Source organism: Crocodylus porosus, unplaced genomic scaffold, assembly GCF_001723895.1.
Source record: "Crocodylus porosus isolate Cpor-Errol unplaced genomic scaffold, CroPor_comp1, whole genome shotgun sequence".
Classification (NCBI taxonomy): domain Eukaryota; kingdom Metazoa; phylum Chordata; order Crocodylia; family Crocodylidae; genus Crocodylus; species Crocodylus porosus.
In genome coordinates this window covers 5,362,184-5,374,867 of record NW_017728935.1, presented here as the reverse complement: position 1 = coordinate 5,374,867, position 12,684 = coordinate 5,362,184, and the positions used below count along the sequence as shown (strand labels likewise).

Here is a 12,684-nt window from a genome sequence, read left to right as displayed (position 1 = left end):
GGAGGAGGGGACCATGGTGGGGACCCCTGGCAGCCCCCTCGGAGCCCCCATGCTGCCCCTGCCCGACCCAGCTTGCTACTTTAAAAAAAAGCCCCGGTGCTCACCGGGTGCTGTCAGGCAGGGGAGGCGATCCCCACTGCCCCTCACTGCCCCATGCTGCATGGGGGGCTCTGCCATGAGCCCCCCGATCCCTCCCTCGCTCCCTCATCCCCCCACGGATGCCCTGCCTGGGCCAGCTCCAGCCCTTTAAAAAAATGGAGAAAAGCCCTGGGACTCGCCGATCCTGGTGCAGCCTCGGGGCTTCGTGGGCTCGTGCAGAGCCCCGCACGCAGCATGGGGCAGCGGGGATTGCCCCCTCTCCCGGCAGCACCCGCTGAGTCAGGGCTTTTTCTTAAACAAGTGCCAGGAGCTGGGGTGGGCAGGGCAGACATTGCCGGGCTGGGGGAGTGGGCAGGGCATGGGCCTGGCTGATTCGGAGATTCGGCAGCAGCCAGATCTCCAAATCAGATTTGGCCAAATCGAATCGGGTCAGCGATTCAAATCACCGAATTGAATCGCTGTCCCCCAAATCGGCCGAATCTGAAGCAAATGCCAGCTGCTTCGCACAGGTCTAGTATCTGGTCGTAGATGCGCCAGAGCTGGAGGTGGCATGCTTTCCCATTTAATCAGGGAGATTTTGTACCACCTTGTTTGGCAGCACGGTGCTAGTAATATTGTCTGTCGTGACCTGACCGTGACAGCTCTGAATGTGATGGATAAATGCAATGCAGGCCCTGCATACTGTCTTGAGCAACAAAGTCTCATTGATGGATCTTTGCCTCTTTGGGGTCCAAAGGTGGCCAGCACAGGTCTCCCATCCTAAGAGAGAAGTGTCTTGCACTATTGGCACTGTTGGAAGAAGGAAGTGAGAAAGGGTAGACCCTTGCAAATATTGCTTGAATTCTTCCACTGAGCAAGGGACGATGAGACAGAGCTGCGCTTGGAGGTGGTCTGTTTGGAGAAGATACTGTCCACGACCAAGCTGGCAAACGGCTCTGGTGAGTTCTAGTATACAGTATAATGATGGTGCAGGAAGCCATGTGGCCAGTGATGGAGAGTTAGGTTCTTGCATCTGCCAAGGGAGAGATCTCAACTATAGGATGACTTCCCTTGGAGCTCAGAGTCAGTCATGTGAGAGATAAGACCTTGCTGCCACCCGGGCTGACTGCTGACTGACGAGGCCCAGGGCATGGAAGTGTGTCATAGTGACCCTCAGACCCTCTCAAACTTGCTATGTGTAGCCCCTGTTTGTCCTCAGTCATTGAGATATGAGTAAATCTTTGTTTCCTGAGGTGCACGGCCACTACCGAGAGAAACTTGGTGAAGACTCTAGGGGCCCTGGAAAATACTAAATAGGAGCAATCCTGTCATACTGGGAATCAGAGACGATGCCTGTGTGCAGGTCTTATGGAAATAAGTGTGCTGAGATGGTGGGAAATAAGTGTGCCTCTTCTCATGGTGGGGTAAGAGATGCTCCGGTGACCATTTGGAACTTGACCTACCACGCATAACAAGGGTAGCCTCCCCGTGACAATCACGCCGGCCGTTGCTGCTCAGCAGACATGCCTTCATTTTCTTCCAGATGTTTTGCCACCGTCAAGAGTGGTGTTTCCCCACGTAGCAGAACTGCTGGGTGAACATGGGAGTCCTACAATGGACCAAGGCTTGCTGCTTCACGCTGAGGAATACCACCTTGCGTTAGTCATAAATGCTCTGCTTGGCAACTGTTAAATATGCTGTTATACTTCCCTCTCCCCTTTGCCTCTCTGTGCTTCAGCTTACGTAGAATGCTGCTGCCTATCTTTTTGGATGTGCTGGCTGTCAGGAGGCTTCTTGCATATTAGGCATCCAGTTCAAAATCCTCCACAGACTGGGCCATGCCTCTTTCTACTCCTGTTGCTCCTTTCTCCATCTAGACCTAGGCTCCTCTACATCTCTCTGCATAATCACAGCACAACCCTCTCCTCTGCAACTCCTGACCTGTCAGTTCTCTCCTTTATGAAAGTGTATCTTTCTTCCCTTGCTACACCTTCCTAACTTCCCACTTCCTCTGGCATTATCTGAGACTACAGTGGGCTTCTATCGTAGCATTTGTAAATCCTTGCAGAATCTAGCTACCTGAAGGCCAGCTGCATGGGGGAAACTTTCAGCCTGCCAGTTGTGTGCATGTGTGCCTGTGCGCCTGCCCTGTCACATTCCTGCCTTGCCTCCCAGTCCCATGGCTCTCGGAGGGGTCCCCAGTGACATCTCATTGTAACCCTCCCATGCTTGTACAAAGGAGACAGCATCACTTCACACATTGTTTTCCTTCAAAACACTGTTGTGTGTATTTTTGATGGTCCCAGGGAGTACGTAAAAGTGCAAATCTGCTCTACTTCTGGCATATTTGGGAAGTGGCCATGGAATCTAGATTTTTTTATGTTTCCTGCTAAGTATTTCTCCATTTTTCTTCCCTGGAGAATTTCTGCGCTGATACTTATTAAGATAGAGTTTGCCAGGTTCTCTAGACAATTAAAGGCCTTTTTTAGTTTTGCACAACATATAAACAATCCCTCCTCTCAACAAATTCTCATGGCAAATAGAAAATAGCATCCTTGATAGGATACTTCCCTGCTGCAATAAAGATTTGTAAAAATGTGTTCATCCTTGAACAGTCCATTTTGCATGGTATCTTTAGGATGTGGCCATTGAGGCCCCCATCTGCCCTTCCCCCAATATAGGGTGTGAGAGGATCTCCAGTTACAGTGTCATGGCAAGCTTCGCAGTCAAGGCGTGCCTATCTTGCAGTGTACCCTGGGCACAGGGACTCTGACTGGTGAGCATCTGCATTACAGACAGGCATGTGACTCCTACCTGCGTAGGCAGGTCCACAGTGCTGCTGCAGGAACCCGGATTTGGAGCTGGGATTTCTGGAGGTGTTTCCCAAGGTTCCTAGTGCCATATTACCTGACCCACTTGAGGACTTATTTTGTGGCGTGTTGTGGGAAAACACGCCTGTCCTTCTGCTGCTGTATGACAACACATTTAGCAGAGGCACTGCCAGTTCCACAGCACTCAGCCCAGGCTGAGCCAGGGATCTGCACCAGTGGATGAGCTGTTGCTGCTTATGGCCAGGCACTTTTTGCAGCACAAAGCAAACTGAGAGCATGGAGACAGTGGAGTGCATTTCAGCAGTAGTTTCTGGACCTCAGAAGGCAGGGGCAGGTCTTTGAGGGGGCACCAGGCATGGTGAATGCTGCCAGGGAAGCACTGGAGACAGCCAATGCATGCTGCCATTGCTGCAGACTGCCTGTAGGCAGGCCAGGGTTGCTGGGGCTGGACACTACAGCTGGCCGTACGGGGGGATCACACTGTGATGCAGATCTTGGGTGGCCGCCAGTGGATTCAGGACTTCTGAGTAAGAAAGAAAAGCACCCTAGAGGACCTGAGGCAGCCTCTGAGTGCCTGGACATGCAGCTGAGGGTTTTCACTCCCAAATGGGACTGCTTTTGCTATCTGGAACTGGCTCCTTCACATTGCCACAGGTCCACGACTAGTCCGGTCGGTACTGACAACTCAGCTATTCTTACATTGATGGGACAGGTCTGTGCCCAGAGCGTGGTGCACAGAGAAGGAAGAGTCGTCTACGCTCTCCTTTTCCTCTCTCTTGTCATACAGCAGCAGAGTGGAGGGCAGGGTCTGGCTTACAGTTTGGCTTTTAAATTCAGATCTGCAGTCTGCTATATTCTCGCTACATTCCTTCTGCCTTGGATTAAATTGTGCAGAGAATCTAATAATTTGGGATTTTTGCTGCATGTGCAAGAGTTTTTAACCCGGATTTATGTTTCTTTATGCTTCCTGAAAATGTTAGGTACACTTTACAGTGTTAGGCTCTGTTAGACATGTCAGAAGAACACTAACATGTCAAAAGTGATCTCCTTCTCCCCAAACTGCCCTGGAGTCCAAAATTAACTGTTGGTTTATTCTACTATAGTCTTTTCCACTTCTTCAACTATAACCCTCTTGTGGTATCTGAAAACCTGGAGAGTGGGTCCCAGGTATGCCAGATTCAAACTCAGATGCCTTGGTACCACATAGGCATTGTCTGCTCCTCGTTTGCATTCTCACAGAGCAGCTCTTTACAACCTGGCTTTAACATCTAACAAAACCCTTGCCGTATCTCTGATTTCTCCTCTGCCAGATGAAATTTCTTTTCTATCTGGTAGAACTTTTGCCATCTTTGATTTCTTCTTTGCCTGATGAAGGGTGTAGGAGCCCGAAAACTTTCAAAGAAAAAAAAATTGCAACTATTTAGTTGGTCTAGTAAAAGATCTCACCGCTGCACAGTTTTGTCTGCCTTAGTACCACATAATAATTCTGGGTTTATGTTCAGTTTTTAGCATCTGTGAGCTGTGATTTGTGCTGGAATAGCCAGTCAAGATACTCACCATGGAGACCATTTGATTTGTCAGGTTCACAAAAGTCTTTTGACCTGGTGAACAGTCCTCTGTGATTTCAGATTTTAATAACACAATACATGACAATGAAATATAATCAGAATGAATGAAGAAGTTCTAGAAAAATAAACACTTTGACATAATTGTGTACAGTTCCTCTTTTCTGAAACTTTGGAGATTGGGCCCATTCATTTCTGGGGGACGACTCTTGAGCTAGTATACTCCAAAGTATTTGACCATTCCTTGTGTTACATAACACTCCATTTGTTGCCTCTCCTTGGTCCTGAAATAAAATGAAACTGAGGATTGTGTGAACCGAGGCTGCTTCAGTGGGAAAAGAAAAGACAAAAAGTGCACTATAATAATTAGATTACCCATAGCTGTTCTTTAAGCCCCAAACAGAAATACCCAAACCGCCCAAACTGAACCAAACTGCCTTTGTGAAGCTAGCTGTCCCTGGCTGGAAGAAAATCAACTTCTTTCTGAGGAACCCCATATTGTAAGTTCCCTATCAGAATGCTGTAGACGGGTCAATGAAAATGCTTTAAGGTTAATTGAAACCATTTCATGTTACAGTGGACAAAATAATAAAAAATTAAAATTCATGCTTAGATTAACACTGACTTCTTCTGCATTGCATTAATGATCAAAACAACCATGTGACAGGTTCACAGAGGTGGCCAAGGAGTGGCAGAAAATGCAGGCAGATTCTCTTTTGAGTGGTATCACGAGTACATTAACTACTCCTGTATTTCCCAATGGGCTCTTTTCCTCTTGCATGATTTATTACAGGAAGAAAACGTCCTGTAAGGAGCCTGTTATGTTTTCTTTTGTCTTATTCCAAGGTGCTGACAGGTACCGTGGCTTTCTGAAACTGATATTTTCTGGCATATATATGTCAGCAGTCTTGAAGAGCAAAGTTAGCATCTTTACATCACATAAGGGCTCTTTTTGACGTTCGGATGCCAGTCAGGACTTCATTTTCAACTGAATATCCATTTTTGTTTCCTCTTTCCAAATATCCACTGATTCTACAAAATGCAAACTATATATATCGTGCAGACCATGAACAAGCAAGAGAAAACAAAATAAAATGTGACCAAAAAAAGCTATTTTAGAACATCCAGGAAATCAGTATATCCCCTGAACTAGACAGCTTTTCCAGGGAAATAAATGACAGCAAAAGTTCAGCTACCTCACTGTTACCTCACTGATTCAGCTAGACAGTGGCCAGTAGCACTAGGGCTGAATGTGATTAATACAGGCAGAGGGGACGAGATTTGCTGGATCTCCCTCACTTCCAGTGCAGGCCAAACAACTATCCTCCGAACAATAGCTGCTCTCTAGCGAAAGAAGGGCTGTCACCCTGACAGGGCAACAGAGCTTTTCCATTTTGTGTTTTGATAAATCTCATCCTTTATCATGAATCAGAAGTAGAAGAACGTGTGGAAAGGACACAACACCATTTTGAAATGACTGAGATCCTTTGTTTCCAGTTGGCTGCACAATATGCTGTCTCCCTAGACTTGCTATTTGTTTTGGCTGGTTTGTGATGAATTCAAAGATTTAGATAAGTCAGGACCCATGAATCAGAAAGAAAACTGTTCGTCCAACTCTTTTTATAATTTCCTGTTTGCTAGTGCCCAGAGCTACAAAGCATTCCTTCAAGAAAGGCAAAATCTTACCAAAAGGGAACTTTATACACAGAAATCAACCGTCACGCCACTTGCAGTCCTGCTTAAATGCTTTCTAATCAAGGTTAAAGAAACTGAATCTCTAAAAGAGATTTTACCCGTTGCTGCACAGCTACGGTATGCTCAAGCATTGCACCAAACTTGAAGGTATCCCTCATTTTATGGGGTCACTAGGCAACTGGCTATATCTGTCACGAACACCTAACACAATGGAATTAATTGCCCCAAGACCCTAGAAAGTGCAATTTTGCCCTGAAGGCTTGCTTAATCTGCCAGCTGGATTGTCAAAGCTGTTTTAGTTTTAGAACTGTTTAAAAAGAGGTTTTACTGGGAGAGGGGTTATCAGCATAAGGAGGCCTGCTTTCTCCATCCCTCTGCTTGTGAGACAGGACCTGTTCAGAAATGGGTAGGCAGGCATGTTACCTTGCACCACGGTACAAAATATGGTATTTTGGTAGCGTTATCTGTAGGGGTGCACATCCGAATGTACTGCTTTCTTTGGAATCTCTTAAGTCTGAGGAGTGACCGTCACAGGAATATAGTACATAAATCTTCCCATAAAGTCTTTCTCTGTAGCCCCTAAAAAGGCTTAATGAATCTAAAAATTAATATTCCAGTGCTTTGACTTAAGTTGCCGAGGCACTGCAGTACACCTGCTCATGAATTTCAGCACTTGGTTATTACAACAGATCTAATAATAGCATTTTCTACTGAGTTACCATTCTTTTCCCCTGTCATCTTAACTCAGCTCTCCTCCCAGTACAAGTGGTTTACCTACCAGGGATCAAACAGTGTCTGAACTGCAGCCAGGGGAGCGCTGTGACAGCTGCTATGCGCACCATGGGGACCACACTAGCGCAAGCCACTCCCCACCCGACGTGTCAGGCCTGGTGCCGGGGGGTCCCAGCACAACGTGTTTGTCTCCAGCTTCCGGCCCTGCAGCCGCCCGCTCCTTGGATGCAGAGATGCGCTTCCATCGCTCGCTGCGGCTTGCGCCCACGGGTAAGGGTGGCAGCCAGCCTTGCACCCCCGGGGCAGAGCCTCCCCTCAGGCAGCGCTGCAGCCGGGACCCCGTTCTGGACACCGCCGCCTCCCCAGCAGCTCCGCAGTGCAGTGCGGCACAGGGCAGGGCGCACAGACGCTGCTGCGGCCTGCGCAGCCTCGGCCTGGGGCAGGGGGCAGGCGAGCTGGGTGCGCTTGGCAGCAGCTGGCCTGGGCCATGCTCTGGTGCTGCTCCTAGTGCGCGTGGCCTCGGCAGGTGGCCCTGCAAGAGCCCGAAGGCAGCGCTGCCCACAGGTGAGCGTGGGCCCGGGGCCAAGCGGGCTGGGACAGCGATGCGGGGTGTGAGCGGCGGGGCGCACAAGCCTTGTGGGGAGCAAGCACGAAGGCAGGAACCGCTGGGTGGCTGTTTTAGGAGAAATGTTTCTGAACGACACTACGGCGGTCCCGGTGTCCCTCCTCACAGCGAGAGGGTGGCTGCTTTTCTTTCAAAGGCCAGTCAGAAGGGAACCATGTGGCTTCTGCTGCTCTCACTGACCACTGCCCTCAGCCTTTTTGGAGGAGGGTGGCACAAAACCCCCATACATACATGACTATATATCGTGGAAGGAAAAGTGGACTGTATGCCCCTATTTCCCTAACAGCATATGGTGCTTCCTTCTCTGACATGTCCCCATCTTATATTCCATCTCCTCCATTTTACTGTCGTCCTTTCCCCCTTTTTCCTTCTGCCTGTTCCCGTGGAAGTGCAACGACAATGAAAGAATCCACCTTTCAACACCAAAATTGACGTTTGCCTGACTAGCTGCTGGAGGATGTGGACAGGCAGTGGAAGCGCATTTTAAGCAAGTAAGAGATGACTATGTTGTCAGGATTTTTGGTTGGACTGAATCTAGTGGTTCTTAACATTTTCCCCTCCCTATTGCTGTGTCAGAGCAGCTCTACAGACTGAATTATGTGGTGAGTGGGTTTGTTTTTTTTCCATATTTGTGGTACGCTGCAGGGCTTGTTACTCACAGAGTGAAACCACGTGAAAAAGAAATCCAGTGTCTCTAGGTTCCTTTTAAGTCAATGGAGGGAAGAAATACTTAGATGGGAAGCTGCTTCCTCTGAGAGAAATGGCCTGTAAACTCTTGATTGTATAATAGAGTTTGCTGAGTTTGATGCTGTTTGGCAGTTCGATGGTGGTGTGGGGAAAGGGTAGTATTTGTTCACTGGTTGCTTTCCCCTTGTATATATCTCCTCACAATCACTCTATTCATAATCCTGTTCTTCTTTGTAAATAAGCAGTACATGCTCATTATCCCAGAAACAGTTACCTGTGTGCATGTTAGACTGTACACGAGAGAAAAATGGACTCCACAGGATGCAGACACCTTACCTGAAAAACTGATCACAACTGGGCATGATGAGAAAAGACTACACCATTTAACAAATGCTCTAAAAATGACTAATAAGTGGCTGAGGGTGGAAGAAATCCTGGGTCACCTAGTTTGGCCGAAATATAAGCACAAAACACTAATGTAGAGTCTGCTGGAGTTGCATGTCAGATATTTTAAAAAACCAAGACCCTAAGATGCACAGAAAAGGATCAGGATTAGGAATTCTGGGGTTTGTCCAATTGTGTCCACTGAGAATGTTGGTTTTGATTTATCAACAGAAAAGCTTTTTATATTTCTAAGCGACTTAGATACAGTGGACTAAAGTGAAAGCAAAGAGGACTTTACCACATTATAGGAGCAGACTAGAAATACAGTCTGATGTAAATATTTTTAAAAGACATTAAAGAAATACTATTCATTTTTCCGTCTTGGCTTCTGATTTAATGACAGCACAGCACCATCTAGAGCCCAGGGAGACTCTGACAATTGCTTTGCCGAAGCTGTTTTTCAGCCTAAAGCGTACCTTTTTTTTGCAGATTTCTCAGTCAGGTTCACCTGGCAGCATCTAGGATTATCTCCATGACCCAGGTAACAGTTACCTTAGAAATAGTATTCAGACAACTGATAATCAACTCCTACGTGGGCTCTGTTTCTATTCATGATCTGCGTGCATTCCAGCCAGACTTTTTGGCCTATGTTAGTTTAGTCTTTAAGGGAGGCCCTCGTCAGTTGAAAGATCTGGAGTCCTTCAGCAAAACACAGAAGAGCTGTCATAGTGAAAATTCTCTGCGATGTGTCCACATCCTTTCTGCAGTGGGGGCCCAAACTGGACACAGGACTCCAGATGTGACCCCCGCCCCCCCCAGTGCTGAATAGAGGGGAAGAATCATTTCCCTCAATCTGCTGGCAACGCTTCTACTACTGCAGCCCATGATGCCGTTAGCCTTCTTGGGATTGAGGGTGCACTGCTGGCTCCTGTCCACTGGCTTCTTGCCCACTGTCACCCCCAGGTCCTTTTCTGCAGAGCTGCTGCCCAGCCTGTCGCCCCCAGCCTGCTCCGGTGCAGGGGATCGCTCCCTCCTCAGTGCAGGACTTTGCACGTGTCCTTGTTGAACCTCATGAGATTGTTTTTGGCCCAATCCTCCAATTTGTCCAGGTCACTGAATCCTAGCCCTGTCCTCCAGCGTATCTGCTGCTCCCCACAGCTTGGTGTCATCTGCAGACTTGCTGGGGGTGCCATCTTCCAGGTTGTTGATGAAGACATTGAACAAAACCAGCCCCAGGACTGACCCCTGGGGCATGCCACTTGATACCGGTTGCCAACTAGACATCGAGCCATTGATTATTACTCTCTGAGCCATACATACATGCTCCGGCCAGGTTTCTATCCATTCATCCAAGCTGTACTTCCTTAACTTGCCTGTGAGAATGTTGTGGGAGATCATATCAAAAGCCTTGCTAAAATCGAGGTACGCTGCATCCACCAGTCTCCCCATATCCACAGAGCCAGTCATAGCATCACAGAAGTCAGTCAGGTTGGTCAAGCAGTTCTTGCGCCTGGTGAATTCATGCTGACTGTTCCTGATCACTTCTTCTCCTCCAAGTGCTTAGAAATGGATTCCTTGAGGATCTGCTCCGTGATTTTTCCAGGGACTGAGTTGAGGCTGACTGGTTTGTAGTTCCCTGGATCCTCCTTTTTCCCTTCCTTAAATATGGGTACTACGTTTGCCCTCTTCCAATCATCCGGGACCTCTCCTGATTGCCACGAGTTTTCACAGATAATGGCCTGTGGCTCAGCAATCTCATCAGCCAAATCCCTCAGCACCCTTGGGTGCATCCCATTCATCCCCATGGACTTGTATATGTCCAGCGAGAAAATTGGAAGACTGTGGCCTTAACTGCGAGACAGTCAAGTGAGGGGGAAGCTGGCTACAGGGCAGGACCCAGAGAGCTCCAGTTAACGGATCTGGGTCATCAAGGCAGGAAGTGGCCGGTGGTGTCCCTCAGGGCTCCATGCTTAATCCAGTGCTATTCAACATCTTCATCAATAATTTGGATGTGGGGGTGAAGAGCTCACTGGCCAAGTTTATGGATGACACCAAGTTATGGGGAAACGTGGTCACACTTGAGGATAGGCTGCAGATAGAGGCGGACCTAGACAGGCTGGCAAGTTGCGCGGACCGGAACCAGATGAAGTTCAATGCTGAGAAATGTAAAGTGCTCCATGTGGGGACAAACAATCCCCTGCACACCTACAGGCTTGGCAACACCAACCCGACCAGCACTACAAATGAAAGGGATCTGGAGGTAATAACAGACCACCGCAGTATGAAAGTGAGCCGGCAGTGTGACGCCGTAGCCAGCAGGGCTGACAATACCCTGGCAGGCATCAGTTGATGCATCTCAAGCAAAACCAAAGAAGTGATTCTCCCACTCTACTTGGCATTGGTGAGACCACAGCTGGAGGACTGCATCCAGTTCTGGGCGCTGCACTTTACCAAGGACGTGGACAAGCTTGAGAGAGTCCACCCGCATGATCGGAGACTTGCGCAGCAAGCCATACGAGGAAAGGCTGGGGGATCTGGGACGCTTCAGTCTGAGAAAAGAAGGCTTAGAGGGGATTTGGTAGCAGCTGACCACTACACTAGGGGACGACACCAAGGGATTGGTGAACAACTGTTCACTAGGACACCCGAGGGGAAAACCAGGAGTAATGGTCACAAATGCCTGGAAGACCATTTCAGGCTCAGCTTTAGGAAAAACTACTGCACAGCTAGGGTGTCCAGACTGTAGAATAAGGTCCCTCGTACATTAAACTATGTTTATTTAGAACATAAATAAATTGTACAAGTCAGAACCTTTTACAAAACCCTTCCTTACCAACAAGCTTTTATCTTTGATAGCTGAAGCTATTAAATTGAGTTTAAAAAGTTATCGTAGTAGAAATAAACTACATGAAACAGTCATTCTGATTATCTAGCTGATTATATTGAGTGAACCAGCATTGATACAGTAATTTGAACTACAGTTTATAGCTATATTTACTTATTTATGCCTTACGAATAGATTTAAGTTCAGCACAAATATGTAAAACTAAAATAGATAGAAAATATACATTAAAAAGAACAAAGTGTCACTGGAATTATTCCTACAACAGTTCAAAGCAAAACGGCAAAGGAAATGAAAAAGCCATTAAAAATGATACAATGAAGTGGTATGTGTGCCAGGTAAACATATTATGACACGTTTGCTATCTCCCTGTAGGTATTGTTTTAGAATTTGGTGATTGTTTTATCAAATACATTATATGAATTTCCTTACACTTAGATGATAAAAGGATGCTTTAGTCAAATGCTTTAGATCAGTGGTTATCAAACTTTTTTTTTCATGGACCACTTGAAATTTGCTCAGGGTCTCAGCAGACCCCTTAGTAAACTTTTTTGTTCTCCCCATCAAAGCACACAATTCATATTTTAATGTAAGTAGTCTTACCTTACAAGTACAGGTTTTCTTGATTGTTCCGCAACTTTTCTGCAGACCGCTTGAATGGAGCTCGCAGACCACAGTTTGAGAACCTCTGCTTTATATCATAGAAGCTGTGTGACTAGACTCTTAATGAGTTGTAACATTTTACAGCCATTGAATTCACAGATGGCTTTGGCTAAATTTTGCTATTACTCTCTAGAGTGCTACTAATTCTTTAATGAGCCATACCCAAAATGCCCAGTTTAGCAATTAGCATAGTTCAACCTACTGTAAGCAGAAAAAAGTAAACACATGTTATTTACACTATAGAACTATATTTGGCATCAGTTTCAATCTGAGTCCTCCTAGGCAAGCAAGGTTCTTTGAGTAAATGTGATATCTTTTATTAGACCAACTAAATAGTTGGAAAAAAGTTCTTTGCAAGCTTTTGGGCACAAACGCCCTTAAGTCCGACAGACTCTGCTGGTGTTACGTGTTCTCCAAGGTAGAAAAGAAGCTAATTTACAACAAGCCTGTTTGTGAAAATATAAATGCATGGAAGTTAGGAAGACCATGGGCAGAGATAGGAGGGGAGGGTGGAAGGGAGGGCAATGTGCGAAGCAATGCAAGTGGGCTGCTGGAGGCAGGTTACCTTGGAGTATCACATGT

General features: G+C 46.9%; 1 long non-coding RNA gene across 1 annotated transcript in view; it reads right to left on the bottom strand.

The window, feature by feature from the left end:
- Positions 1-12,442, bottom strand: part of LOC109317838 — a 20,482-nt gene extending 8,040 nt beyond the window's left edge. The window contains exon 1 of the long non-coding RNA XR_002103129.1: positions 12,305-12,442. This is a non-coding gene — a long non-coding RNA (uncharacterized LOC109317838). The remainder of the gene's footprint in view (positions 1-12,304) is intronic.
- Positions 12,443-12,684: the final 242 nt, after the last annotated feature.